This window comes from Ambystoma mexicanum, unplaced genomic scaffold, assembly GCF_040938575.1.
Source record: "Ambystoma mexicanum isolate Mex_15411 unplaced genomic scaffold, UKY_AmexF1_1 Mex_scaf34, whole genome shotgun sequence".
In the NCBI taxonomy this organism is placed as follows: domain Eukaryota; kingdom Metazoa; phylum Chordata; class Amphibia; order Caudata; family Ambystomatidae; genus Ambystoma; species Ambystoma mexicanum.
This window is the reverse complement of record NW_027182449.1, coordinates 1005270-1030847: the sequence shown is the minus strand read 5'-3', so window position 1 is coordinate 1030847 and position 25578 is coordinate 1005270. Positions and strand designations below refer to the sequence as shown.

General features: G+C 54.3%; 8 non-coding genes across 8 annotated transcripts; all 8 read right to left on the bottom strand.

The window, feature by feature from the left end:
- Positions 1–2627: 2627 nt before the first annotated feature.
- LOC138558733 (5S ribosomal RNA) lies at positions 2628–2746 on the bottom strand. The gene has a single exon (XR_011298853.1). It is a non-coding gene; the product is annotated as a 5S ribosomal RNA (ribosomal RNA).
- A 3125-nt stretch (positions 2747–5871) lies between these two features.
- On the bottom strand, positions 5872–5990 carry LOC138558919 (5S ribosomal RNA). The gene has a single exon (XR_011299037.1). It is a non-coding gene; the product is annotated as a 5S ribosomal RNA (ribosomal RNA).
- A 3125-nt stretch (positions 5991–9115) lies between these two features.
- LOC138558732 (5S ribosomal RNA) lies at positions 9116–9234 on the bottom strand. Its single transcript, XR_011298852.1, has one exon. It is a non-coding gene; the product is annotated as a 5S ribosomal RNA (ribosomal RNA).
- Positions 9235–11380: 2146 nt separating this feature from the next.
- LOC138558719 (5S ribosomal RNA) lies at positions 11381–11499 on the bottom strand. Its single transcript, XR_011298839.1, has one exon. It is a non-coding gene; the product is annotated as a 5S ribosomal RNA (ribosomal RNA).
- A 3113-nt stretch (positions 11500–14612) lies between these two features.
- LOC138558731 (5S ribosomal RNA) lies at positions 14613–14731 on the bottom strand. Its single transcript, XR_011298851.1, has one exon. It is a non-coding gene; the product is annotated as a 5S ribosomal RNA (ribosomal RNA).
- Positions 14732–17854: 3123 nt separating this feature from the next.
- On the bottom strand, positions 17855–17973 carry LOC138558730 (5S ribosomal RNA). The gene has a single exon (XR_011298850.1). It is a non-coding gene; the product is annotated as a 5S ribosomal RNA (ribosomal RNA).
- A 3125-nt stretch (positions 17974–21098) lies between these two features.
- Positions 21099–21217, bottom strand: LOC138558729 (5S ribosomal RNA). Its single transcript, XR_011298849.1, has one exon. It is a non-coding gene; the product is annotated as a 5S ribosomal RNA (ribosomal RNA).
- Positions 21218–24333: 3116 nt separating this feature from the next.
- On the bottom strand, positions 24334–24452 carry LOC138558728 (5S ribosomal RNA). The gene has a single exon (XR_011298848.1). It is a non-coding gene; the product is annotated as a 5S ribosomal RNA (ribosomal RNA).
- Between the last annotated feature and the right edge of the window lie 1126 nt (positions 24453–25578).

Below are 25578 nucleotides of genomic sequence, written 5' to 3'. Positions count from 1 at the left end.
CTCTACCCCACTGCTGCCCCAAGTTGGTTTGGCAAAAGTTTGCAAAGAAGCTGCCCGTGAATTTACCTCAAGCCACACTAGCACTCACCCAGGCGTCAGTTCCTTACAAAAATAGAAAGCACCTCTAAAAAAAGAAGAAATAAACACACACACAATTTTCCTGCTGCGGTCTCCTCGACTCTTTGGAAGGCAGAGGGCGATGTTGGTTGAGGCCTTACCTTCTCAGGCTGGCGGCCTACAAGTCCAGGAAAGAAGCAGGCCCAGTAACAGCAACTGAGGCCCCCAGCCCAGCCACGCCTAGGCAGGCATCAGCGGAAGGCTGACTCTCTACCCCAGTGCTGCCCCAAGTTGTTTTGGCAAAAGTTTGCAAAGAAGCTGCCCGTAAATTTACCTCAAGCCACACTAGCACTCACCCAGGCGTCGGTTCCTTACAAAAATAGAAAGCATCTCTAAAAAAGAAGAAATAAACACACACACAATTTTCCTGCTGGGGACTCCTCGACTCTTTGGAAGGCAGAGGGCGATGTTGGTTGAGGCCCTTACTTTCTCCGGCTGGTGGCCTACAAGTCCAGGAAAGAAGCAGGCCCAGTAACAGCAGCTGAGGCCCCCAGCCCAGCCACGCCTAGGCAGGCATCAGCAGAAGGCTGACTCTCTACCCCACTGCTGCCCCAAGTTGGTTTGGCAAAAGTTTGCAAAGAAGATGCCTGTAAATTTAACTCACGCCACACTAGCACTCACCCAGGCGTCAGTTCCTTACAAAAATAGAAAGCACCTCTAAAAAAAGAAGAAATAAACACACACACAATTTTCCTGCTGCGGTCTCCTCGACTCTTTGGAAGGCAGAGGGCGATGTTGGTTGAGGCCTTACCTTCTCAGGCTGGCGGCCTACAAGTCCAGGAAAGAAGCAGGCCCAGTAACAGCAACTGAGGCCCCCAGCCCAGCCACGCCTAGGCAGGCATCAGCGGAAGGCTGACTCTCTACCCCAGTGCTGCCCCAAGTTGGTTTGGCAAAAGTTTGCAAAGAAGCTGCCCGTAAATTTACCTCAAGCCACACTAGCACTCACCCAGGCGTCGGTTCCTTACAAAAATAGAAAGCATCTCTAAAAAAAGAAGAAATACACACACACAATTTTCCTGCTGGGGACACCTCGACTCTTTGGAAGGCAGAGGGCGATGTTGGTTGAGGCCCTTACCTTCTCGGGCTGGTGGCCTACAAGTCCAGGAAAGAAGCAGGCCCAGTAACAGCAGCTGAGGCCCCCAGACCAGCCCAGCCCAGGCAGGCATCAGCAGAAGGCTGACTCTCTACCCCACTGCTGCTCCAAGTTGGTTTGGCAAAAGTTTGCAAAGAAGATGCCTGTAAATTTAGCTCACGCCACACTAGCACTCACCCAGGCGTCGTTTCCTTACAAAAATAGAAAGCATCTCTAAAAAAGAAGAAATAAACACACACACAATTTTCCTGCTGGGGACTCCTCGACTCTTTGGAAGGCAGAGGGCGATGTTGGTTGAGGCCCTTACTTTCTCCGGCTGGTGGCCTACAAGTCCAGGAAAGAAGCAGGCCCAGTAACAGCAGCTGAGGCCCCCAGCCCAGCCACGCCTAGGCAGGCATCAGCAGAAGGCTGACTCTCTACCCCACTGCTGCCCCAAGTTGGTTTGGCAAAAGTTTGCAAAGAAGCTGCCCGTGAATTTACCTCAAGCCACACTAGCACTCACCCAGGCGTCAGTTCCTTACAAAAATAGAAAGAATCTCTAAAAAAGAAGAAATAAACACACACACAATTTTCCTGCTTCTATCCCCTCGACTCCTTGGAAGGCGGAGGGCAACCTTCGCCGCTGGTGGCCTTCACATGCAGGAAAGAAGCACACCCAGGAACAGCAGCTGAGGCTCCCAGCCCAGGCAGGCTTCAGCTGAAGGCCGACTTGGGAAGCACTGAGGCCAGACCCTGGGCTCCTGGGTCCCTCGGTTGAAGGCTCGAGGCCAGACCCCTTGGCTCCTGTGTCCCTTGGCTGAAGGCTCGACCAGTGCTCGACCAGGCTCGATCAGGCGAGATATTAGGTAGCATGGGGCCCAGCTGGGACTTCTAGGAAGCTTAGGGTGACGGCCGCTTCTGCCCCATCATCCAGAGGCCTGGCTATGGAGAGGCATGATGTGGCCTCCCTCCCTTCCTGCCTCTTGTAGGCACTTCTCCCCCGTGAGCACTTCCCGCTCCAGGTGTCCCCTTGTCTCCCAGGGTGCACTCTTCCTCTAGAGCCCACATATGCAGATGAGGCCCATCCACTTGCCTCCCCTAGCTGTAGGGGGCCTTGCGCGTCCACTGGAGAGAAAACGGGGAGACGCTGGAGGTGCTTTGCCAGGGACACGAGTGGCCCTTTCTGGCTGCATCCACCCACCCGAGGCGGCAAGCTGCTGCCCTGGCTTCAGTCTCCTGCTGCTGCTGCTGCTGCTCCAAGTTAGTTTGGCGACAACGTGTCCGCCTCTGACGGGGCTCTGCATTGGAGCGAGGGCTGCTGTCTGCCCCTGTGCCTTTTTCACGCGCCGTGTTTGTTAAAATTAAAAGCGGAATGGAGGAAAAATGTAGTTCAAGACGGAGAAGACGAACGCCGCCTATCGGGCACAGAGTAGCAAAATGCCTACAGCACCTGGTATTCCCAGGCGGTCTCCCATCCAAGTACTAACCAGGCCCGACCCTGCTTAGCTTCCGAGATCGGACGAGATCGGGCGCATTCAGGGTGGTATGGCCGTAGGCGAAGAGTGCGCCGATTCCGAGCCTCTTGTGCTGTGTCGGCTCCTCCGACGTCCACTGCCCTCTTGCAAGGCTGAACGCTGTCCTCTGCAGTGTGCTTCTGCCCTTCTTTTTGCCTCAAGCTCAGGAGCCACAGCTGCCAGCTTGGAAAAGCAACGAGCAGCTCCATGCACCCACTTTTGAAATACCCACTTGCCTACTCATGTTTGCAAAGAAAGTGTCTGTAAATTCAGGCCAAGCCACACTTGCACTCACTCACCCAAGCATCCGTTCCTTACAAAACTTTAAAAAAAAACTCGGAAAGAAAGATGGAAATAAACACACACACAATTTTCCTGCTGGGGGCTCCTCGACGCTTTGGAAGGCAGAGGGTGATGTTGGTTGAGGCCCTTACCATATCGGGCTGGTGACCTACAAGTCCAGGAAAGAAGCAGGCCCAGTAACAGCAGCTGAGGCCCCCAGCCCAGCCCAGCCCAGGCAGGCATCAGCTTAAGGCTGACTCTCTACCCCACTGCTGCCCCAAGTTGGTTTGGCAAAAGTTTGCAAAGAAGCTGCCCGTGAATTTACCTCAAGCCACACTAGCACTCACCCAGGCGTCAGTTCCTTACAAAAATAGAAAGCACCTCTAAAAAAAGAAGAAATAAACACACACACAATTTTCCTGCTGCGGTCTCCTCGACTCTTTGGAAGGCAGAGGGCGATGTTGGTTGAGGCCTTACCTTCTCAGGCTGGCGGCCTACAAGTCCAGGAAAGAAGCAGGCCCAGTAACAGCAACTGAGGCCCCCAGCCCAGCCACGCCTAGGCAGGCATCAGCGGAAGGCTGACTCTCTACCCCAGTGCTGCCCCAAGTTGTTTTGGCAAAAGTTTGCAAAGAAGCTGCCCGTAAATTTACCTCAAGCCACACTAGCACTCACCCAGGCGTCGGTTCCTTACAAAAATAGAAAGCATCTCTAAAAAAGAAGAAATAAACACACACACAATTTTCCTGCTGGGGACTCCTCGACTCTTTGGAAGGCAGAGGGCGATGTTGGTTGAGGCCCTTACTTTCTCCGGCTGGTGGCCTACAAGTCCAGGAAAGAAGCAGGCCCAGTAACAGCAGCTGAGGCCCCCAGCCCAGCCACGCCTAGGCAGGCATCAGCAGAAGGCTGACTCTCTACCCCACTGCTGCCCCAAGTTGGTTTGGCAAAAGTTTGCAAAGAAGATGCCTGTAAATTTAACTCACGCCACACTAGCACTCACCCAGGCGTCAGTTCCTTACAAAAATAGAAAGCACCTCTAAAAAAAGAAGAAATAAACACACACACAATTTTCCTGCTGCGGTCTCCTCGACTCTTTGGAAGGCAGAGGGCGATGTTGGTTGAGGCCTTACCTTCTCAGGCTGGCGGCCTACAAGTCCAGGAAAGAAGCAGGCCCAGTAACAGCAACTGAGGCCCCCAGCCCAGCCACGCCTAGGCAGGCATCAGCGGAAGGCTGACTCTCTACCCCAGTGCTGCCCCAAGTTGGTTTGGCAAAAGTTTGCAAAGAAGCTGCCCGTAAATTTACCTCAAGCCACACTAGCACTCACCCAGGCGTCGGTTCCTTACAAAAATAGAAAGCATCTCTAAAAAAAGAAGAAATACACACACACAATTTTCCTGCTGGGGACACCTCGACTCTTTGGAAGGCAGAGGGCGATGTTGGTTGAGGCCCTTACCTTCTCGGGCTGGTGGCCTACAAGTCCAGGAAAGAAGCAGGCCCAGTAACAGCAGCTGAGGCCCCCAGACCAGCCCAGCCCAGGCAGGCATCAGCAGAAGGCTGACTCTCTACCCCACTGCTGCTCCAAGTTGGTTTGGCAAAAGTTTGCAAAGAAGATGCCTGTAAATTTAGCTCACGCCACACTAGCACTCACCCAGGCGTCGTTTCCTTACAAAAATAGAAAGCATCTCTAAAAAAGAAGAAATAAACACACACACAATTTTCCTGCTGGGGACTCCTCGACTCTTTGGAAGGCAGAGGGCGATGTTGGTTGAGGCCCTTACTTTCTCCGGCTGGTGGCCTACAAGTCCAGGAAAGAAGCAGGCCCAGTAACAGCAGCTGAGGCCCCCAGCCCAGCCACGCCTAGGCAGGCATCAGCAGAAGGCTGACTCTCTACCCCACTGCTGCCCCAAGTTGGTTTGGCAAAAGTTTGCAAAGAAGCTGCCCGTGAATTTACCTCAAGCCACACTAGCACTCACCCAGGCGTCAGTTCCTTACAAAAATAGAAAGAATCTCTAAAAAAGAAGAAATAAACACACACACAATTTTCCTGCTTCTATCCCCTCGACTCCTTGGAAGGCGGAGGGCAACCTTCGCCGCTGGTGGCCTTCACATGCAGGAAAGAAGCACACCCAGGAACAGCAGCTGAGGCTCCCAGCCCAGGCAGGCTTCAGCTGAAGGCCGACTTGGGAAGCACTGAGGCCAGACCCTGGGCTCCTGGGTCCCTCGGTTGAAGGCTCGAGGCCAGACCCCTTGGCTCCTGTGTCCCTTGGCTGAAGGCTCGACCAGTGCTCGACCAGGCTCGATCAGGCGAGATATTAGGTAGCATGGGGCCCAGCTGGGACTTCTAGGAAGCTTAGGGTGACGGCCGCTTCTGCCCCATCATCCAGAGGCCTGGCTATGGAGAGGCATGATGTGGCCTCCCTCCCTTCCTGCCTCTTGTAGGCACTTCTCCCCCGTGAGCACTTCCCGCTCCAGGTGTCCCCTTGTCTCCCAGGGTGCACTCTTCCTCTAGAGCCCACATATGCAGATGAGGCCCATCCACTTGCCTCCCCTAGCTGTAGGGGGCCTTGCGCGTCCACTGGAGAGAAAACGGGGAGACGCTGGAGGTGCTTTGCCAGGGACACGAGTGGCCCTTTCTGGCTGCATCCACCCACCCGAGGCGGCAAGCTGCTGCCCTGGCTTCAGTCTCCTGCTGCTGCTGCTGCTGCTCCAAGTTAGTTTGGCGACAACGTGTCCGCCTCTGACGGGGCTCTGCATTGGAGCGAGGGCTGCTGTCTGCCCCTGTGCCTTTTTCACGCGCCGTGTTTGTTAAAATTAAAAGCGGAATGGAGGAAAAATGTAGTTCAAGACGGAGAAGACGAACGCCGCCTATCGGGCACAGAGTAGCAAAATGCCTACAGCACCTGGTATTCCCAGGCGGTCTCCCATCCAAGTACTAACCAGGCCCAACCCTGCTTAGCTTTCGAGATCGGACGAGATCGGGCGCATTCAGGGTGGTATGGCCGTAGGCGAAGAGTGCGCCGATTCCGAGCCTCTTGTGCTGTGTCGGCTCCTCCGACGTCCACTGCCCTCTTGCAAGGCTGAACGCTGTCCTCTGCAGTGTGCTTCTGCCCTTCTTTTTGCCTCAAGCTCAGGAGCCACAGCTGCCAGCTTGGAAAAGCAACGAGCAGCTCCATGCACCCACTTTTGAAATACCCACTTGCCTACTCATGTTTGCAAAGAAAGTGTCTGTAAATTCAGGCCAAGCCACACTTGCACTCACTCACCCAAGCATCCGTTCCTTACAAAACTTTAAAAAAAAACTCGGAAAGAAAGATGGAAATAAACACACACACAATTTTCCTGCTGGGGGCTCCTCGACGCTTTGGAAGGCAGAGGGTGATGTTGGTTGAGGCCCTTACCATATCGGGCTGGTGACCTACAAGTCCAGGAAAGAAGCAGGCCCAGTAACAGCAGCTGAGGCCCCCAGCCCAGCCCAGCCCAGGCAGGCATCAGCTTAAGGCTGACTCTCAACCCCACTGCTGCCCCAAGTTGGTTTGGCAAAAGTTTGCAAAGAAGCTGCCCGTGAATTTACCTCAAGCCACACTAGCACTCACCCAGGCGTCAGTTCCTTACAAAAATAGAAAGCACCTCTAAAAAAAGAAGAAATAAACACACACACAATTTTCCTGCTGCGGTCTCCTCGACTCTTTGGAAGGCAGAGGGCGATGTTGGTTGAGGCCTTACCTTCTCAGGCTGGCGGCCTACAAGTCCAGGAAAGAAGCAGGCCCAGTAACAGCAACTGAGGCCCCCAGCCCAGCCACGCCTAGGCAGGCATCAGCGGAAGGCTGACTCTCTACCCCAGTGCTGCCCCAAGTTGTTTTGGCAAAAGTTTGCAAAGAAGCTGCCCGTAAATTTACCTCAAGCCACACTAGCACTCACCCAGGCGTCGGTTCCTTACAAAAATAGAAAGCATCTCTAAAAAAGAAGAAATAAACACACACACAATTTTCCTGCTGGGGACTCCTCGACTCTTTGGAAGGCAGAGGGCGATGTTGGTTGAGGCCCTTACTTTCTCCGGCTGGTGGCCTACAAGTCCAGGAAAGAAGCAGGCCCAGTAACAGCAGCTGAGGCCCCCAGCCCAGCCACGCCTAGGCAGGCATCAGCAGAAGGCTGACTCTCTACCCCACTGCTGCCCCAAGTTGGTTTGGCAAAAGTTTGCAAAGAAGATGCCTGTAAATTTAACTCACGCCACACTAGCACTCACCCAGGCGTCAGTTCCTTACAAAAATAGAAAGCACCTCTAAAAAAAGAAGAAATAAACACACACACAATTTTCCTGCTGCGGTCTCCTCGACTCTTTGGAAGGCAGAGGGCGATGTTGGTTGAGGCCTTACCTTCTCAGGCTGGCGGCCTACAAGTCCAGGAAAGAAGCAGGCCCAGTAACAGCAACTGAGGCCCCCAGCCCAGCCACGCCTAGGCAGGCATCAGCGGAAGGCTGACTCTCTACCCCAGTGCTGCCCCAAGTTGGTTTGGCAAAAGTTTGCAAAGAAGCTGCCCGTAAATTTACCTCAAGCCACACTAGCACTCACCCAGGCGTCGGTTCCTTACAAAAATAGAAAGCATCTCTAAAAAAAGAAGAAATACACACACACAATTTTCCTGCTGGGGACACCTCGACTCTTTGGAAGGCAGAGGGCGATGTTGGTTGAGGCCCTTACCTTCTCGGGCTGGTGGCCTACAAGTCCAGGAAAGAAGCAGGCCCAGTAACAGCAGCTGAGGCCCCCAGACCAGCCCAGCCCAGGCAGGCATCAGCAGAAGGCTGACTCTCTACCCCACTGCTGCTCCAAGTTGGTTTGGCAAAAGTTTGCAAAGAAGATGCCTGTAAATTTAGCTCACGCCACACTAGCACTCACCCAGGCGTCGTTTCCTTACAAAAATAGAAAGCATCTCTAAAAAAGAAGAAATAAACACACACACAATTTTCCTGCTGGGGACTCCTCGACTCTTTGGAAGGCAGAGGGCGATGTTGGTTGAGGCCCTTACTTTCTCCGGCTGGTGGCCTACAAGTCCAGGAAAGAAGCAGGCCCAGTAACAGCAGCTGAGGCCCCCAGCCCAGCCACGCCTAGGCAGGCATCAGCAGAAGGCTGACTCTCTACCCCACTGCTGCCCCAAGTTGGTTTGGCAAAAGTTTGCAAAGAAGCTGCCCGTGAATTTACCTCAAGCCACACTAGCACTCACCCAGGCGTCAGTTCCTTACAAAAATAGAAAGAATCTCTAAAAAAGAAGAAATAAACACACACACAATTTTCCTGCTTCTATCCCCTCGACTCCTTGGAAGGCGGAGGGCAACCTTCGCCGCTGGTGGCCTTCACATGCAGGAAAGAAGCACACCCAGGAACAGCAGCTGAGGCTCCCAGCCCAGGCAGGCTTCAGCTGAAGGCCGACTTGGGAAGCACTGAGGCCAGACCCTGGGCTCCTGGGTCCCTCGGTTGAAGGCTCGAGGCCAGACCCCTTGGCTCCTGTGTCCCTTGGCTGAAGGCTCGACCAGTGCTCGACCAGGCTCGATCAGGCGAGATATTAGGTAGCATGGGGCCCAGCTGGGACTTCTAGGAAGCTTAGGGTGACGGCCGCTTCTGCCCCATCATCCAGAGGCCTGGCTATGGAGAGGCATGATGTGGCCTCCCTCCCTTCCTGCCTCTTGTAGGCACTTCTCCCCCGTGAGCACTTCCCGCTCCAGGTGTCCCCTTGTCTCCCAGGGTGCACTCTTCCTCTAGAGCCCACATATGCAGATGAGGCCCATCCACTTGCCTCCCCTAGCTGTAGGGGGCCTTGCGCGTCCACTGGAGAGAAAACGGGGAGACGCTGGAGGTGCTTTGCCAGGGACACGAGTGGCCCTTTCTGGCTGCATCCACCCACCCGAGGCGGCAAGCTGCTGCCCTGGCTTCAGTCTCCTGCTGCTGCTGCTGCTGCTCCAAGTTAGTTTGGCGACAACGTGTCCGCCTCTGACGGGGCTCTGCATTGGAGCGAGGGCTGCTGTCTGCCCCTGTGCCTTTTTCACGCGCCGTGTTTGTTAAAATTAAAAGCGGAATGGAGGAAAAATGTAGTTCAAGACGGAGAAGACGAACGCCGCCTATCGGGCACAGAGTAGCAAAATGCCTACAGCACCTGGTATTCCCAGGCGGTCTCCCATCCAAGTACTAACCAGGCCCGACCCTGCTTAGCTTCCGAGATCGGACGAGATCGGGCGCATTCAGGGTGGTATGGCCGTAGGCGAAGAGTGCGCCGATTCCGAGCCTCTTGTGCTGTGTCGGCTCCTCCGACGTCCACTGCCCTCTTGCAAGGCTGAACGCTGTCCTCTGCAGTGTGCTTCTGCCCTTCTTTTTGCCTCAAGCTCAGGAGCCACAGCTGCCAGCTTGGAAAAGCAACGAGCAGCTCCATGCACCCACTTTTGAAATACCCACTTGCCTACTCATGTTTGCAAAGAAAGTGTCTGTAAATTCAGGCCAAGCCACACTTGCACTCACTCACCCAAGCATCCGTTCCTTACAAAACTTTAAAAAAAAACTCGGAAAGAAAGATGGAAATAAACACACACACAATTTTCCTGCTGGGGGCTCCTCGACGCTTTGGAAGGCAGAGGGTGATGTTGGTTGAGGCCCTTACCATATCGGGCTGGTGACCTACAAGTCCAGGAAAGAAGCAGGCCCAGTAACAGCAGCTGAGGCCCCCAGCCCAGCCCAGCCCAGGCAGGCATCAGCTTAAGGCTGACTCTACCCCACTGCTGCCCCAAGTTGGTTTGGCAAAAGTTTGCAAAGAAGCTGCCCGTGAATTTACCTCAAGCCACACTAGCACTCACCCAGGCGTCAGTTCCTTACAAAAATAGAAAGCATCTCTAAAAAAAGAAGAAATACACACACACAATTTTCCTGCTGGGGACACCTCGACTCTTTGGAAGGCAGAGGGCGATGTTGGTTGAGGCCCTTACCTTCTCGGGCTGGTGGCCTACAAGTCCAGGAAAGAAGCAGGCCCAGTAACAGCAGCTGAGGCCCCCAGCCCAGCCCAGCCCAGGCAGGCATCAGCTTAAGGCTGACTCTACCCCACTGCTGCTCCAAGTTGGTTTGGCAAAAGTTTGCAAAGAAGATGCCTGTAAATTTAGCTCACGCCACACTAGCACTCACCCAGGCGTCGTTTCCTTACAAAAATAGAAAGCATCTCTAAAAAAGAAGAAATAAACACACACACAATTTTCCTGCTGGGGACTCCTCGACTCTTTGGAAGGCAGAGGGCGATGTTGGTTGAGGCCCTTACTTTCTCCGGCTGGTGGCCTACAAGTCCAGGAAAGAAGCAGGCCCAGTAACAGCAGCTGAGGCCCCCAGCCCAGCCACGCCTAGGCAGGCATCAGCAGAAGGCTGACTCTCTACCCCACTGCTGCCCCAAGTTGGTTTGGCAAAAGTTTGCAAAGAAGCTGCCCGTGAATTTACCTCAAGCCACACTAGCACTCACCCAGGCGTCAGTTCCTTACAAAAATAGAAAGAATCTCTAAAAAAGAAGAAATAAACACACACACAATTTTCCTGCTTCTATCCCCTCGACTCCTTGGAAGGCGGAGGGCAACCTTCGCCGCTGGTGGCCTTCACATGCAGGAAAGAAGCACACCCAGGAACAGCAGCTGAGGCTCCCAGCCCAGGCAGGCTTCAGCTGAAGGCCGACTTGGGAAGCACTGAGGCCAGACCCTGGGCTCCTGGGTCCCTCGGTTGAAGGCTCGAGGCCAGACCCCTTGGCTCCTGTGTCCCTTGGCTGAAGGCTCGACCAGTGCTCGACCAGGCTCGATCAGGCGAGATATTAGGTAGCATGGGGCCCAGCTGGGACTTCTAGGAAGCTTAGGGTGACGGCCGCTTCTGCCCCATCATCCAGAGGCCTGGCTATGGAGAGGCATGATGTGGCCTCCCTCCCTTCCTGCCTCTTGTAGGCACTTCTCCCCCGTGAGCACTTCCCGCTCCAGGTGTCCCCTTGTCTCCCAGGGTGCACTCTTCCTCTAGAGCCCACATATGCAGATGAGGCCCATCCACTTGCCTCCCCTAGCTGTAGGGGGCCTTGCGCGTCCACTGGAGAGAAAACGGGGAGACGCTGGAGGTGCTTTGCCAGGGACACGAGTGGCCCTTTCTGGCTGCATCCACCCACCCGAGGCGGCAAGCTGCTGCCCTGGCTTCAGTCTCCTGCTGCTGCTGCTGCTGCTCCAAGTTAGTTTGGCGACAACGTGTCCGCCTCTGACGGGGCTCTGCATTGGAGCGAGGGCTGCTGTCTGCCCCTGTGCCTTTTTCACGCGCCGTGTTTGTTAAAATTAAAAGCGGAATGGAGGAAAAATGTAGTTCAAGACGGAGAAGACGAACGCCGCCTATCGGGCACAGAGTAGCAAAATGCCTACAGCACCTGGTATTCCCAGGCGGTCTCCCATCCAAGTACTAACCAGGCCCGACCCTGCTTAGCTTCCGAGATCGGATGAGATCGGGCGCATTCAGGGTGGTATGGCCGTAGGCGAAGAGTGCGCCGATTCCGAGCCTCTTGTGCTGTGTCGGCTCCTCCGACGTCCACTGCCCTCTTGCAAGGCTGAACGCTGTCCTCTGCAGTGTGCTTCTGCCCTTCTTTTTGCCTCAAGCTCAGGAGCCACAGCTGCCAGCTTGGAAAAGCAACGAGCAGCTCCATGCACCCACTTTTGAAATACCCACTTGCCTACTCATGTTTGCAAAGAAAGTGTCTGTAAATTCAGGCCAAGCCACACTTGCACTCACTCACCCAAGCATCCGTTCCTTACAAAACTTTAAAAAAAAACTCGGAAAGAAAGATGGAAATAAACACACACACAATTTTCCTGCTGGGGGCTCCTCGACGCTTTGGAAGGCAGAGGGTGATGTTGGTTGAGGCCCTTACCATATCGGGCTGGTGACCTACAAGTCCAGGAAAGAAGCAGGCCCAGTAACAGCAGCTGAGGCCCCCAGCCCAGCCCAGCCCAGGCAGGCATCAGCTTAAGGCTGACTCTCTACCCCACTGCTGCCCCAAGTTGGTTTGGCAAAAGTTTGCAAAGAAGCTGCCCGTGAATTTACCTCAAGCCACACTAGCACTCACCCAGGCGTCAGTTCCTTACAAAAATAGAAAGCACCTCTAAAAAAAGAAGAAATAAACACACACACAATTTTCCTGCTGCGGTCTCCTCGACTCTTTGGAAGGCAGAGGGCGATGTTGGTTGAGGCCTTACCTTCTCAGGCTGGCGGCCTACAAGTCCAGGAAAGAAGCAGGCCCAGTAACAGCAACTGAGGCCCCCAGCCCAGCCACGCCTAGGCAGGCATCAGCGGAAGGCTGACTCTCTACCCCAGTGCTGCCCCAAGTTGTTTTGGCAAAAGTTTGCAAAGAAGCTGCCCGTAAATTTACCTCAAGCCACACTAGCACTCACCCAGGCGTCGGTTCCTTACAAAAATAGAAAGCATCTCTAAAAAAGAAGAAATAAACACACACACAATTTTCCTGCTGGGGACTCCTCGACTCTTTGGAAGGCAGAGGGCGATGTTGGTTGAGGCCCTTACTTTCTCCGGCTGGTGGCCTACAAGTCCAGGAAAGAAGCAGGCCCAGTAACAGCAGCTGAGGCCCCCAGCCCAGCCACGCCTAGGCAGGCATCAGCAGAAGGCTGACTCTCTACCCCACTGCTGCCCCAAGTTGGTTTGGCAAAAGTTTGCAAAGAAGATGCCTGTAAATTTAACTCACGCCACACTAGCACTCACCCAGGCGTCAGTTCCTTACAAAAATAGAAAGCACCTCTAAAAAAAGAAGAAATAAACACACACACAATTTTCCTGCTGCGGTCTCCTCGACTCTTTGGAAGGCAGAGGGCGATGTTGGTTGAGGCCTTACCTTCTCAGGCTGGCGGCCTACAAGTCCAGGAAAGAAGCAGGCCCAGTAACAGCAACTGAGGCCCCCAGCCCAGCCACGCCTAGGCAGGCATCAGCGGAAGGCTGACTCTCTACCCCAGTGCTGCCCCAAGTTGGTTTGGCAAAAGTTTGCAAAGAAGCTGCCCGTAAATTTACCTCAAGCCACACTAGCACTCACCCAGGCGTCGGTTCCTTACAAAAATAGAAAGCATCTCTAAAAAAAGAAGAAATACACACACACAATTTTCCTGCTGGGGACACCTCGACTCTTTGGAAGGCAGAGGGCGATGTTGGTTGAGGCCCTTACCTTCTCGGGCTGGTGGCCTACAAGTCCAGGAAAGAAGCAGGCCCAGTAACAGCAGCTGAGGCCCCCAGACCAGCCCAGCCCAGGCAGGCATCAGCAGAAGGCTGACTCTCTACCCCACTGCTGCTCCAAGTTGGTTTGGCAAAAGTTTGCAAAGAAGATGCCTGTAAATTTAGCTCACGCCACACTAGCACTCACCCAGGCGTCGTTTCCTTACAAAAATAGAAAGCATCTCTAAAAAAGAAGAAATAAACACACACACAATTTTCCTGCTGGGGACTCCTCGACTCTTTGGAAGGCAGAGGGCGATGTTGGTTGAGGCCCTTACTTTCTCCGGCTGGTGGCCTACAAGTCCAGGAAAGAAGCAGGCCCAGTAACAGCAGCTGAGGCCCCCAGCCCAGCCACGCCTAGGCAGGCATCAGCAGAAGGCTGACTCTCTACCCCACTGCTGCCCCAAGTTGGTTTGGCAAAAGTTTGCAAAGAAGCTGCCCGTGAATTTACCTCAAGCCACACTAGCACTCACCCAGGCGTCAGTTCCTTACAAAAATAGAAAGAATCTCTAAAAAAGAAGAAATAAACACACACACAATTTTCCTGCTTCTATCCCCTCGACTCCTTGGAAGGCGGAGGGCAACCTTCGCCGCTGGTGGCCTTCACATGCAGGAAAGAAGCACACCCAGGAACAGCAGCTGAGGCTCCCAGCCCAGGCAGGCTTCAGCTGAAGGCCGACTTGGGAAGCACTGAGGCCAGACCCTGGGCTCCTGGGTCCCTCGGTTGAAGGCTCGAGGCCAGACCCCTTGGCTCCTGTGTCCCTTGGCTGAAGGCTCGACCAGTGCTCGACCAGGCTCGATCAGGCGAGATATTAGGTAGCATGGGGCCCAGCTGGGACTTCTAGGAAGCTTAGGGTGACGGCCGCTTCTGCCCCATCATCCAGAGGCCTGGCTATGGAGAGGCATGATGTGGCCTCCCTCCCTTCCTGCCTCTTGTAGGCACTTCTCCCCCGTGAGCACTTCCCGCTCCAAGTGTCCCCTTGTCTCCCAGGGTGCACTCTTCCTCTAGAGCCCACATATGCAGATGAGGCCCATCCACTTGCCTCCCCTAGCTGTAGGGGGCCTTGCGCGTCCACTGGAGAGAAAACGGGGAGACGCTGGAGGTGCTTTGCCAGGGACACGAGTGGCCCTTTCTGGCTGCATCCACCCACCCGAGGCGGCGAGCTGCTGCCCTGGCTTCAGTCTCCTGCTGCTCCAAGTTAGTTTGGCGACAACGTGTCCGCCTCTGACGGGGCTCTGCATTGGAGCGAGGGCTGCTGTCTGCCCCTGTGCCTTTTTCACGCGCCGTGTTTGTTAAAATTAAAAGCGGAATGGAGGAAAAATGTAGTTCAAGACGGAGAAGACGAACGCCGCCTATCGGGCACAGAGTAGCAAAATGCCTACAGCACCTGGTATTCCCAGGCGGTCTCCCATCCAAGTACTAACCAGGCCCGACCCTGCTTAGCTTCCGAGATCGGACGAGATCGGGCGCATTCAGGGTGGTATGGCCGTAGGCGAAGAGTGCGCCGATTCCGAGCCTCTTGTGCTGTGTCGGCTCCTCCGACGTCCACTGCCCTCTTGCAAGGCTGAACGCTGTCCTCTGCAGTGTGCTTCTGCCCTTCTTTTTGCCTCAAGCTCAGGAGCCACAGCTGCCAGCTTGGAAAAGCAACGAGCAGCTCCATGCACCCACTTTTGAAATACCCACTTGCCTACTCATGTTTGCAAAGAAAGTGTCTGTAAATTCAGGCCAAGCCACACTTGCACTCACTCACCCAAGCATCCGTTCCTTACAAAACTTTAAAAAAAAACTCGGAAAGAAAGATGGAAATAAACACACACACAATTTTCCTGCTGGGGGCTCCTCGACGCTTTGGAAGGCAGAGGGTGATGTTGGTTGAGGCCCTTACCATATCGGGCTGGTGACCTACAAGTCCAGGAAAGAAGCAGGCCCAGTAACAGCAGCTGAGGCCCCCAGCCCAGCCCAGCCCAGGCAGGCATCAGCTTAAGGCTGACTCTACCCCACTGCTGCCCCAAGTTGGTTTGGCAAAAGTTTGCAAAGAAGCTGCCCGTGAATTTACCTCAAGCCACACTAGCACTCACCCAGGCGTCAGTTCCTTACAAAAATAGAAAGCACCTCTAAAAAAAGAAGAAATAAACACACACACAATTTTCCTGCTGCTGTCTCCTCGACTCTTTGGAAGGCAGAGGGCGATGTTGGTTGAGGCCTTACCTTCTCAGGCTGGCGGCCTACAAGTCCAGGAAAGAAGCAGGCCCAGTAACAGCAACTGAGGCCCCCAGCCCAGCCACGCCTAGGCAGGCATCAGCGGAAGGCTGACTCTCTACCCCAGTGCTGCCCCAAGTTGTTTTGGCAAAAGTTTGCAAAGAAGCTGCCCGTAAATTTACCTCAAGCCACACTAGCACTCACCCAGGCGTCGGTTCCTTACAAAAATAGAAAGCATCTCTAAAAAAGAAGAAATAAACACACACACAATTTTCCTGCTGGGGACTCCTCGACTCTTTGGAAGGCAGAGGGCGATGTTGGTTGAGGCCCTTACTTTCTCCGGCTGGTGGCCTACAAGTCCAGGAAAGAAGCAGGCCCAGTAACAGCAGCTGAGGCCCCCAGCCCAGCCACGCCTAGGCAGGCATCAGCAGAAGGCTGACTCTCTACCCCACTGCTGCCCCAAGTTGGTTTGGCAAAAGTTTGCAAAGAAGATGCCTGTAAATTTAACTCACGCCACACTAGCACTCACCCAGGCGTCAGTTCCTTACAAAAATAGAAAGCACCTCTAAAAAAAGAAGAAATAAACACACACACAATTTTCCTGCTGCGGTCTCCTCGACTCTTTGGAAGGCAGAGGGCGATGTTGGTTGAGGCCTTACCTTCTCAGGCTGGCGGCCTACAAGTCCAGGAAAGAAGCAGGCCCAGTAACAGCAACTGAGGCCCCCAGCCCAGCCACGCCTAGGCAGGCATCAGCGGAAGGCTGACTCTCTACCCCAGTGCTGCCCCAAGTTGGTTTGGCAAAAGTTTGCAAAGAAGCTGCCCGTAAATTTACCTCAAGCCACACTAGCACTCACCCAGGCGTCGGTTCCTTACAAAAATAGAAAGCATCTCTAAAAAAAGAAGAAATACACACACACAATTTTCCTGCTGGGGACACCTCGACTCTTTGGAAGGCAGAGGGCGATGTTGGTTGAGGCCCTTACCTTCTCGGGCTGGTGGCCTACAAGTCCAGGAAAGAAGCAGGCCCAGTAACAGCAGCTGAGGCCCCCAGACCAGCCCAGCCCAGGCAGGCATCAGCAGAAGGCTGACTCTCTACCCCACTGCTGCTCCAAGTTGGTTTGGCAAAAGTTTGCAAAGAAGATGCCTGTAAATTTAGCTCACGCCACACTAGCACTCACCCAGGCGTCGTTTCCTTACAAAAATAGAAAGCATCTCTAAAAAAGAAGAAATAAACACACACACAATTTTCCTGCTGGGGACTCCTCGACTCTTTGGAAGGCAGAGGGCGATGTTGGTTGAGGCCCTTACTTTCTCCGGCTGGTGGCCTACAAGTCCAGGAAAGAAGCAGGCCCAGTAACAGCAGCTGAGGCCCCCAGCCCAGCCACGCCTAGGCAGGCATCAGCAGAAGGCTGACTCTCTACCCCACTGCTGCCCCAAGTTGGTTTGGCAAAAGTTTGCAAAGAAGCTGCCCGTGAATTTACCTCAAGCCACACTAGCACTCACCCAGGCGTCAGTTCCTTACAAAAATAGAAAGAATCTCTAAAAAAGAAGAAATAAACACACACACAATTTTCCTGCTTCTATCCCCTCGACTCCTTGGAAGGCGGAGGGCAACCTTCGCCGCTGGTGGCCTTCACATGCAGGAAAGAAGCACACCCAGGAACAGCAGCTGAGGCTCCCAGCCCAGGCAGGCTTCAGCTGAAGGCCGACTTGGGAAGCACTGAGGCCAGACCCTGGGCTCCTGGGTCCCTCGGTTGAAGGCTCGAGGCCAGACCCCTTGGCTCCTGTGTCCCTTGGCTGAAGGCTCGACCAGTGCTCGACCGGGCTCGATCGGGCGAGATATTAGGTAGCATGGGGCCCAGCTGGGACTTCTAGGAAGCTTAGGGTGACGGCCGCTTCTGCCCCATCATCCAGAGGCCTGGCTATGGAGAGGCATGATGTGGCCTCCCTCCCTTCCTGCCTCTTGTAGGCACTTCTCCCCCGTGAGCACTTCCCGCTCCAGGTGTCCCCTTGTCTCCCAGGGTGCACTCTTCCTCTAGAGCCCACATATGCAGATGAGGCCCATCCACTTGCCTCCCCTAGCTGTAGGGGGCCTTGCGCGTCCACTGGAGAGAAAACGGGGAGACGCTGGAGGTGCTTTGCCAGGGACACGAGTGGCCCTTTCTGGCTGCATCCACCCACCCGAGGCGGCAAGCTGCTGCCCTGGCTTCAGTCTCCTGCTGCTGCTGCTGCTGCTCCAAGTTAGTTTGGCGACAACGTGTCCGCCTCTGACGGGGCTCTGCATTGGAGCGAGGGCTGCTGTCTGCCCCTGTGCCTTTTTCACGCGCCGTGTTTGTTAAAATTAAAAGCGGAATGGAGGAAAAATGTAGTTCAAGACGGAGAAGACGAACGCCGCCTATCGGGCACAGAGTAGCAAAATGCCTACAGCACCTGGTATTCCCAGGCGGTCTCCCATCCAAGTACTAACCAGGCCCGACCCTGCTTAGCTTCCGAGATCGGACGAGATCGGGCGCATTCAGGGTGGTATGGCCGTAGGCGAAGAGTGCGCCGATTCCGAGCCTCTTGTGCTGTGTCGGCTCCTCCGACGTCCACTGCCCTCTTGCAAGGCTGAACGCTGTCCTCTGCAGTGTGCTTCTGCCCTTCTTTTTGCCTCAAGCTCAGGAGCCACAGCTGCCAGCTTGGAAAAGCAACGAGCAGCTCCATGCACCCACTTTTGAAATACCCACTTGCCTACTCATGTTTGCAAAGAAAGTGTCTGTAAATTCAGGCCAAGCCACACTTGCACTCACTCACCCAAGCATCCGTTCCTTACAAAACTTTAAAAAAAAACTCGGAAAGAAAGATGGAAATAAACACACACACAATTTTCCTGCTGGGGGCTCCTCGACGCTTTGGAAGGCAGAGGGTGATGTTGGTTGAGGCCCTTACCATATCGGGCTGGTGACCTACAAGTCCAGGAAAGAAGCAGGCCCAGTAACAGCAGCTGAGGCCCCCAGCCCAGCCCAGCCCAGGCAGGCATCAGCTTAAGGCTGACTCTACCCCACTGCTGCCCCAAGTTGGTTTGGCAAAAGTTTGCAAAGAAGCTGCCCGTGAATTTACCTCAAGCCACACTAGCACTCACCCAGGCGTCAGTTCCTTACAAAAATAGAAAGCACCTCTAAAAAAAGAAGAAATAAACACACACACAATTTTCCTGCTGCGGTCTCCTCGACTCTTTGGAAGGCAGAGGGCGATGTTGGTTGAGGCCTTACCTTCTCAGGCTGGCGGCCTACAAGTCCAGGAAAGAAGCAGGCCCAGTAACAGCAACTGAGGCCCCCAGCCCAGCCACGCCTAGGCAGGCATCAGCGGAAGGCTGACTCTCTACCCCAGTGCTGCCCCAAGTTGTTTTGGCAAAAGTTTGCAAAGAAGCTGCCCGTAAATTTACCTCAAGCCACACTAGCACTCACCCAGGCGTCGGTTCCTTACAAAAATAGAAAGCATCTCTAAAAAAGAAGAAATAAACACACACACAATTTTCCTGCTGGGGACTCCTCGACTCTTTGGAAGGCAGAGGGCGATGTTGGTTGAGGCCCTTACTTTCTCCGGCTGGTGGCCTACAAGTCCAGGAAAGAAGCAGGCCCAGTAACAGCAGCTGAGGCCCCCAGCCCAGCCACGCCTAGGCAGGCATCAGCAGAAGGCTGACTCTCTACCCCACTGCTGCCCCAAGTTGGTTTGGCAAAAGTTTGCAAAGAAGATGCCTGTAAATTTAACTCACGCCACACTAGCACTCACCCAGGCGTCAGTTCCTTACAAAAATAGAAAGCACCTCTAAAAAAAGAAGAAATAAACACACACACAATTTTCCTGCTGCGGTCTCCTCGACTCTTTGGAAGGCAGAGGGCGATGTTGGTTGAGGCCTTACCTTCTCAGGCTGGCGGCCTACAAGTCCAGGAAAGAAGCAGGCCCAGTAACAGCAACTGAGGCCCCCAGCCCAGCCACGCCTAGGCAGGCATCAGCGGAAGGCTGACTCTCTACCCCAGTGCTGCCCCAAGTTGGTTTGGCAAAAGTTTGCAAAGAAGCTGCCCGTAAATTTACCTCAAGCCACACTAGCACTCACCCAGGCGTCGGTTCCTTACAAAAATAGAAAGCATCTCTAAAAAAAGAAGAAATACACACACACAATTTTACTGCTGGGGACACCTCGACTCTTTGGAAGGCAGAGGGCGATGTTGGTTGAGGCCCTTACCTTCTCGGGCTGGTGGCCTACAAGTCCAGGAAAGAAGCAGGCCCAGTAACAGCAGCTGAGGCCCCCAGACCAGCCCAGCCCAGGCAGGCATCAGCAGAAGGCTGACTCTCTACCCCACTGCTGCTCCAAGTTGGTTTGGCAAAAGTTTGCAAAGAAGATGCCTGTAAATTTAGCTCACGCCACACTAGCACTCACCCAGGCGTCGTTTCCTTACAAAAATAGAAAGCATCTCTAAAAAAGAAGAAATAAACACACACACAATTTTCCTGCTGGGGACTCCTCGACTCTTTGGAAGGCAGAGGGCGATGTTGGTTGAGGCCCTTACTTTCTCCGGCTGGTGGCCTACAAGTCCAGGAAAGAAGCAGGCCCAGTAACAGCAGCTGAGGCCCCCAGCCCAGCCACGCCTAGGCAGGCATCAGCAGAAGGCTGACTCTCTACCCCACTGCTGCCCCAAGTTGGTTTGGCAAAAGTTTGCAAAGAAGCTGCCCGTGAATTTACCTCAAGCCACACTAGCACTCACCCAGGCGTCAGTTCCTTACAAAAATAGAAAGAATCTCTAAAAAAGAAGAAATAAACACACACACACAATTTTCCTGCTTCTATCCCCTCGACTCCTTGGAAGGCGGAGGGCAACCTTCGCCGCTGGTGGCCTTCACATGCAGGAAAGAAGCACACCCAGGAACAGCAGCTGAGGCTCCCAGCCCAGGCAGGCTTCAGCTGAAGGCCGACTTGGGAAGCACTGAGGCCAGACCCTGGGCTCCTGGGTCCCTCGGCTGAAGGCTCGAGGCCAGACCCCTTGGCTCCTGTGTCCCTTGGCTGAAGGCTCGACCAGTGCTCGACCAGGCTCGATCAGGCGAGATATTAGGTAGCATGGGGCCCAGCTGGGACTTCTAGGAAGCTTAGGGTGACGGCCGCTTCTGCCCCATCATCCAGAGGCCTGGCTATGGAGAGGCATGATGTGGCCTCCCTCCCTTCCTGCCTCTTGTAGGCACTTCTCCCCCGTGAGCACTTCCCGCTCCAGGTGTCCCCTTGTCTCCCAGGGTGCACTCTTCCTCTAGAGCCCACATATGCAGATGAGGCCCATCCACTTGCCTCCCCTAGCTGTAGGGGGCCTTGCGCGTCCACTGGAGAGAAAACGGGGAGACGCTGGAGGTGCTTTGCCAGGGACACGAGTGGCCCTTTCTGGCTGCATCCACCCACCCGAGGCGGCAAGCTGCTGCCCTGGCTTCAGTCTCCTGCTGCTGCTGCTGCTGCTCCAAGTTAGTTTGGCGACAACGTGTCCGCCTCTGACGGGGCTCTGCATTGGAGCGAGGGCTGCTGTCTGCCCCTGTGCCTTTTTCACGCGCCGTGTTTGTTAAAATTAAAAGCGGAATGGAGGAAAAATGTAGTTCAAGACGGAGAAGACGAACGCCGCCTATCGGGCACAGAGTAGCAAAATGCCTACAGCACCTGGTATTCCCAGGCGGTCTCCCATCCAAGTACTAACCAGGCCCGACCCTGCTTAGCTTCCGAGATCGGACGAGATCGGGCGCATTCAGGGTGGTATGGCCGTAGGCGAAGAGTGCGCCGATTCCGAGCCTCTTGTGCTGTGTCGGCTCCTCCGACGTCCACTGCCCTCTTGCAAGGCTGAACGCTGTCCTCTGCAGTGTGCTTCTGCCCTTCTTTTTGCCTCAAGCTCAGGAGCCACAGCTGCCAGCTTGGAAAAGCAACGAGCAGCTCCATGCACCCACTTTTGAAATACCCACTTGCCTACTCATGTTTGCAAAGAAAGTGTCTGTAAATTCAGGCCAAGCCACACTTGCACTCACTCACCCAAGCATCCGTTCCTTACAAAACTTTAAAAAAAAACTCGGAAAGAAAGATGGAAATAAACACACACACAATTTTCCTGCTGGGGGCTCCTCGACGCTTTGGAAGGCAGAGGGTGATGTTGGTTGAGGCCCTTACCATATCGGGCTGGTGACCTACAAGTCCAGGAAAGAAGCAGGCCCAGTAACAGCAGCTGAGGCCCCCAGCCCAGCCCAGCCCAGGCAGGCATCAGCTTAAGGCTGACTCTACCCCACTGCTGCCCCAAGTTGGTTTGGCAAAAGTTTGCAAAGAAGCTGCCCGTGAATTTACCTCAAGCCACACTAGCACTCACCCAGGCGTCAGTTCCTTACAAAAATAGAAAGCACCTCTAAAAAAAGAAGAAATAAACACACACACAATTTTCCTGCTGCGGTCTCCTCGACTCTTTGGAAGGCAGAGGGCGATGTTGGTTGAGGCCTTACCTTCTCAGGCTGGCGGCCTACAAGTCCAGGAAAGAAGCAGGCCCAGTAACAGCAACTGAGGCCCCCAGCCCAGCCACGCCTAGGCAGGCATCAGCGGAAGGCTGACTCTCTACCCCAGTGCTGCCCCAAGTTGTTTTGGCAAAAGTTTGCAAAGAAGCTGCCCGTAAATTTACCTCAAGCCACACTAGCACTCACCCAGGCGTCGGTTCCTTACAAAAATAGAAAGCATCTCTAAAAAAGAAGAAATAAACACACACACAATTTTCCTGCTGGGGACTCCTCGACTCTTTGGAAGGCAGAGGGCGATGTTGGTTGAGGCCCTTACTTTCTCCGGCTGGTGGCCTACAAGTCCAGGAAAGAAGCAGGCCCAGTAACAGCAGCTGAGGCCCCCAGCCCAGCCACGCCTAGGCAGGCATCAGCAGAAGGCTGACTCTCTACCCCACTGCTGCCCCAAGTTGGTTTGGCAAAAGTTTGCAAAGAAGATGCCTGTAAATTTAACTCACGCCACACTAGCACTCACCCAGGCGTCAGTTCCTTACAAAAATAGAAAGCACCTCTAAAAAAAGAAGAAATAAACACACACACAATTTTCCTGCTGCGGTCTCCTCGACTCTTTGGAAGGCAGAGGGCGATGTTGGTTGAGGCCTTACCTTCTCAGGCTGGCGGCCTACAAGTCCAGGAAAGAAGCAGGCCCAGTAACAGCAACTGAGGCCCCCAGCCCAGCCACGCCTAGGCAGGCATCAGCGGAAGGCTGACTCTCTACCCCAGTGCTGCCCCAAGTTGGTTTGGCAAAAGTTTGCAAAGAAGCTGCCCGTAAATTTACCTCAAGCCACACTAGCACTCACCCAGGCGTCGGTTCCTTACAAAAATAGAAAGCATCTCTAAAAAAAGAAGAAATACACACACACAATTTTCCTGCTGGGGACACCTCGACTCTTTGGAAGGCAGAGGGCGATGTTGGTTGAGGCCCTTACCTTCTCGGGCTGGTGGCCTACAAGTCCAGGAAAGAAGCAGGCCCAGTAACAGCAGCTGAGGCCCCCAGACCAGCCCAGCCCAGGCAGGCATCAGCAGAAGGCTGACTCTCTACCCCACTGCTGCTCCAAGTTGGTTTGGCAAAAGTTTGCAAAGAAGATGCCTGTAAATTTAGCTCACGCCACACTAGCACTCACCCAGGCGTCGTTTCCTTACAAAAATAGAAAGCATCTCTAAAAAAGAAGAAATAAACACACACACAATTTTCCTGCTGGGGACTCCTCGACTCTTTGGAAGGCAGAGGGCGATGTTGGTTGAGGCCCTTACTTTCTCCGGCTGGTGGCCTACAAGTCCAGGAAAGAAGCAGGCCCAGTAACAGCAGCTGAGGCCCCCAACCCAGCCACGCCTAGGCAGGCATCAGCAGAAGGCTGACTCTCTACCCCACTGCTGCCCCAAGTTGGTTTGGCAAAAGTTTGCAAAGAAGCTGCCCGTGAATTTACCTCAAGCCACACTAGCACTCATCCAGGCGTCAGTTCCTTGCAAAAATAGAAAGCACCTCTAAAAAAAGAAGAAATAAACACACACACAATTTTCCTGCTGCGGTCTCCTCGACTCCTTAGAAGGCGGAGGGCAACCTTCGCCGCTGGTGGCCTTCACATGCAGGAAAGAAGCACACCCAGGAACAGCAGCTGAGGCTCCCAGCCCAGGCAGGCTTCAGCTGAAGGCCGACTTGGGAAGCACTGAGGCCAGACCCTGGGCTCCTGGGTCCCTCGGCTGAAGGCTCGAGGCCAGACCCCTTGGCTCCTGTGTCCCTTGGCTGAAGGCTCGACCAGGCTCGATCAGGCGAGATATTAGGTAGCATGGGGCCCAGCTGGGACTTCTAGGAAGCTTAGGGTGACGGCCGCTTCTGCCCCATCATCCAGAGGCCTGGCTATGGAGAGGCATGATGTGGCCTCCCTCCCTTCCTGCCTCTTGTAGGCACTTCTCCCCCGTGAGCACTTCCCGCTCCAGGTGTCCCCTTGTCTCCCAGGGTGCACTCTTCCTCTAGAGCCCACATATGCAGATGAGGCCCATCCACTTGCCTCCCCTAGCTGTAGGGGGCCTTGCGCGTCCACTGGAGAGAAAACGGGGAGACGCTGGAGGTGCTTTGCCAGGGACACGAGTGGCCCTTTCTGGCTGCATCCACCCACCCGAGGCGGCAAGCTGCTGCCCTGGCTTCAGTCTCCTGCTGCTGCTGCTGCTGCTGCTCCAAGTTAGTTTGGCGACAACGTGTCCGCCTCTGACGGGGCTCTGCATTGGAGCGAGGGCTGCTGTCTGCCCCTGTGCCTTTTTCACGCGCCGTGTTTGTTAAAATTAAAAGCGGAATGGAGGAAAAATGTAGTTCAAGACGGAGAAGACGAACGCCGCCTATCGGGCACAGAGTAGCAAAATGCCTACAGCACCTGGTATTCCCAGGCGGTCTCCCATCCAAGTACTAACCAGGCCCGACCCTGCTTAGCTTCCGAGATCGGACGAGATCGGGCGCATTCAGGGTGGTATGGCCGTAGGCGAAGAGTGCGCCGATTCCGAGCCTCTTGTGCTGTGTCGGCTCCTCCGACGTCCACTGCCCTCTTGCAAGGCTGAACGCTGTCCTCTGCGGTGTGCTTCTGCCCTTCTTTTTGCCTCAAGCTCAGGAGCCACAGCTGCCAGCTTGGAAAAGCAACGAGCAGCTCCATGCACCCACTTTTGAAATACCCACTTGCCTACTCATGTTTGCAAAGAAAGTGTCTGTAAATTCAGGCCAAGCCACACTTGCACTCACTCACCCAAGCATCCGTTCCTTACAAAACTTTAAAAAAAAACTCGGAAAGAAAGATGGAAATAAACACACACACAATTTTCCTGCTGGGGGCTCCTCGACGCTTTGGAAGGCAGAGGGTGATGTTGGTTGAGGCCCTTACCATATCGGGCTGGTGACCTACAAGTCCAGGAAAGAAGCAGGCCCAGTAACAGCAGCTGAGGCCCCCAGCCCAGCCCAGCCCAGGCAGGCATCAGCTTAAGGCTGACTCTACCCCACTGCTGCCCCAAGTTGGTTTGGCAAAAGTTTGCAAAGAAGCTGCCCGTGAATTTACCTCAAGCCACACTAGCACTCACCCAGGCGTCAGTTCCTTACAAAAATAGAAAGCACCTCTAAAAAAAGAAGAAATAAACACACACACAATTTTCCTGCTGCGGTCTCCTCGACTCTTTGGAAGGCAGAGGGCGATGTTGGTTGAGGCCTTACCTTCTCAGGCTGGCGGCCTACAAGTCCAGGAAAGAAGCAGGCCCAGTAACAGCAACTGAGGCCCCCAGCCCAGCCACGCCTAGGCAGGCATCAGCGGAAGGCTGACTCTCTACCCCAGTGCTGCCCCAAGTTGTTTTGGCAAAAGTTTGCAAAGAAGCTGCCCGTAAATTTACCTCAAGCCACACTAGCACTCACCCAGGCGTCGGTTCCTTACAAAAATAGAAAGCATCTCTAAAAAAGAAGAAATAAACACACACACAATTTTCCTGCTGGGGACTCCTCGACTCTTTGGAAGGCAGAGGGCGATGTTGGTTGAGGCCCTTACTTTCTCCGGCTGGTGGCCTACAAGTCCAGGAAAGAAGCAGGCCCAGTAACAGCAGCTGAGGCCCCCAGCCCAGCCACGCCTAGGCAG